We start from the raw sequence: 3,466 nt of genomic DNA on the forward strand, positions 1-3,466 counted from the left end.
AGGACACCCCCCTCTCTAATCGCAACGTACAAAAACGATGAGTAAAAAATAGTAATCAGGAGCAAAAAGATGACGCCGATTGGAGAGAAAACAACAGAAAGGAAGAAAAGGGAAGGAAACGAAAATGTACGTCAGAATTTCCAAGAGAAACCAAAATTTCGAAAAGAACAGAAACAAAATTGATTAAGAGATAATTAGGGAAATAACTATTCTGGTTACAATCCCTAAATTTCCTCCTACTATCCCACTACTCAGAATTCTATCACAACCGAAACTCTATCGCAAAGCTAAGTAAAAATAATTCCCACGCTTATGCAGGGATTCAAACACAAGACCTTCAGAAAACCAACACTCAACTTAACCACCAGACCAGTAGGCCCATACTAATATGAAATTACAAGTAATTAAATATGAGCCTGCTGAACTAGTATAAGGCTTAATTCTTAAATAACCAAAATTTACCAAAAGCAAGGCTTGAACTTGGGACCCCTCACACACACCCAGAACATTTAACCATTAAAGCAGATACACAGTTGTGTCACTTTTTAATAGAAACAAAAATAAAAATTTTGGGATGTTACAAATAACATATAATTACCCTTATTATATATGTGATGTCCATATTTTCCAACAATTTAACCCCTTAAAAAGTTTCTTAATTGAGTCCTTGAGAAAGGATTGTATGAAATTGTGAATCCATGTTATTCCTATTCCTTTCCATTAGGAGAATTACAAATCAAATTTTTTCTCTTGATTATAGCATTTTTAGTTGGATTTAGATTTTTTCAGGAAGAAAAATTTGATTTGTTATTCTCCTAATAGAAAGGGATAAAAATAGCGTGCAATCACAGTTTCATATAATCCCTTCTCGTGAGTCCCTTATAAAATATTTAGTTTGGAACTATAAATTTGGTAATACTTTCGATCCCAACCTCATTTATCAGTCTTCCTTTAATTCTTATTATCTTATTTTTTTAATCGATCAAGTGGTAAGTGTATTTATGTTAATTGCTAAGTTAACACTAAATAATTTTAAACATAATTTATTTTTTAATTAGATTGTAATCTTTTATTTAGGTTAGTTCAATATGAGTTACAACTTCACAAGTTTTTAATATTAAAATAGATAATACGATTGCATGATCTTAAATAAGGGTGTTAATGGAACGGAGCAGAAACGAATGTTACTAAATCCTTCATCGCTTTACAATTAGTATGTTCTACTCTATCATTTGTCTTATTCCACTATAAACATAAAATCTTGAAAAGTTGAAATTTATTATTACCTTCATAGATGTTAAATGCATTTATTCTGTCTCATCCCACTTTGTTGTGTGTTTTTCTTCTAAAACAGATTATTACATTTTAATTTTTAATACTTGTACATAAAATTAAATAGTAATTTCATATAATAAAACATGATAAACAATTATCACAATCATTCATATTCACTGTCCAAAAAAATACCACCTTGATTGAAGTCTCTAATCTTAAATTAATTTTGGGTAAATTTTTTTTCTAAAAATAGTTAATAGTACAAGTTGTAAATGCCTTTAATATTACCTCTTATTAGCAAAACTATTTACTTCTCGCACTCTTATAATTTGCGATAAGTTCATTAAGGTGTGAAAGAACTGATATATCCTTCTTTTTAATCACTTTAATCCATCCTTTCATTGAGCATTTAGATCATATATAACAATTTCAGGACACATGTTGATTGTTGTATTTATAATTTTGATAAGAGAGATATGTGAGGGAGGGCTAAAAGAGTATACTTTTTCTATTTAGTATTGATTACAATAAGATGTTTAAATCTTAATATATTGCTTTTATTTGACATTAATTAGAATAAAATTTTTCAACCTCTATAAATAGATGTAATCAAAATTACTTTTATACCATTCAAATTCGAAGTTAGTAAAATTTTTTTTTCTTTACCTGTGATTTCTTCTCAAAAAAATTTCCCCAAAAAAATTTCAGGCTTTATTTTTCTTTATGGTTATATATTGCTATTATTTTTAACAAATTTCATATTTTGCAGTACCTTTGTTATCCATCAAAGAATCTCCACCAAGACTTACCACTACTCCAAACTTGTTATCCAATCAAACAATTTCAATCATTTTTAATATTTCTTCCTCCAAACTTGTTTCTGCTAGTTTCATCTCTTTGTTCATTGCTTAATTATTTGAACAGAGGAATTAACCATCTTCAATCATTAAATAACTTGTAACACCTAATTCTAATATGCCTAATGACATCAATATACTGGTTTGCCTTTCCTCCTTTCCTCTCCTGGTAATTTCAAAATAATAATGATTCACATAACAGAAATCCTTCTAAGTGCAGATAATTAAGCCAGCAGCAGTAACATTAAGATCCCAGTTAAAACCCAGGATCATATCACCATTAGCAGAAAGTTTGCTTCTCAACCAAAAAAGACCAGAATTTACAAATCAAAAGACAGAATGAAATGAATTTTTAATTTACAGCTTTTTTTGGAGCAATGATTTTAAGGAAAGAAAGTGACAAGTTATCAAGCAGAGAAGGCTCCGTTGAAAGCTGCAACACCAATCTGGCTTTTTGGCTCTACAGCCAACTTGACAGTCTCAACCCTTGGATGCCCAAGTTTAGTCGTCGCCTTCTGACCCAAATTTGCTACAAAAGAAACCAAGTCAATCTCATGTCGCTTTTGAAGCTCCGAACCAACTAATTTGCTTCTCGAAACCCTTACCCTCCTTTCATACTCCTCAGCAACAAGCATAGCAATATCTGCCATCTCTAAACTCTTCTATTTAATTTAAACCCTGGAAAATGAAAAATTGTTATGAGAACTTTGAATGGATATTGAAAGTTGAAGCTATGGAGAAGCAGATATAGATGAGGGAAGTATTTATAAGAGAAAAGACCAATTGGATAAGGGCGACAGGCACAGGTGAGGAAAAGTTTTAAAGTATTAGAACGTGGGGAGTCTCAGGTTTGGTGGTTTTCAGACAAGGCGTAGTGGGTTTGTAAAATCCTTTGGATCCACATGGGAAATGACATGCAGATGGTTTAGGGCTTTAAAGGAGAAGAAAACAATGACCGGCCGCTGAAAGTTGGAAATGAAAAAGCCGAGAAAAATGTGGAAAATGGGGGATGCTCAGCCTTTTCCTGGGGTTAATTGTTTTGATTTTTAAACCCTCGTGACGGGTATTTTGGGTAAATGAGTAGGTACAGTACAACGTCTTCTTAACAATTCTGAATTCTAATTTTGCTTTTCATCTTTGTTAGTTATTAACTTTCGGTATTTTCTCAATAGGGAAAATAAACTCTCTATTTTCTTTGGAGTTGCTTGTAATTTCTGTTAAGGAGATCAGGAATTAATTATAAATTTTTATTGGTTAAAATATAATTTTATATTTTTTGGAAATTACCGTATTCCTTATTAGTAGTAGTGTTTAATCTCTTCTGTCATGGGCAG

The 3,466-nt window shown here is 31.2% G+C and overlaps 1 long non-coding RNA gene across 1 annotated transcript; it reads right to left on the reverse strand.

Moving 5' to 3' along the window:
• Positions 1-2,451: 2,451 nt before the first annotated feature.
• On the reverse strand, positions 2,452-3,246 carry LOC128286689 (uncharacterized). The gene is made up of 2 exons (XR_008277310.1): positions 2,738-3,246; positions 2,452-2,661 (listed from the first exon to the last, which is right to left on the reverse strand). It is a non-coding gene; the product is annotated as an uncharacterized LOC128286689 (long non-coding RNA).
• Between the last annotated feature and the right edge of the window lie 220 nt (positions 3,247-3,466).

Source organism: Gossypium arboreum, chromosome 2 (assembly GCF_025698485.1).
Source record: "Gossypium arboreum isolate Shixiya-1 chromosome 2, ASM2569848v2, whole genome shotgun sequence".
Classification (NCBI taxonomy): Eukaryota; Viridiplantae; Streptophyta; class Magnoliopsida; order Malvales; family Malvaceae; genus Gossypium; species Gossypium arboreum.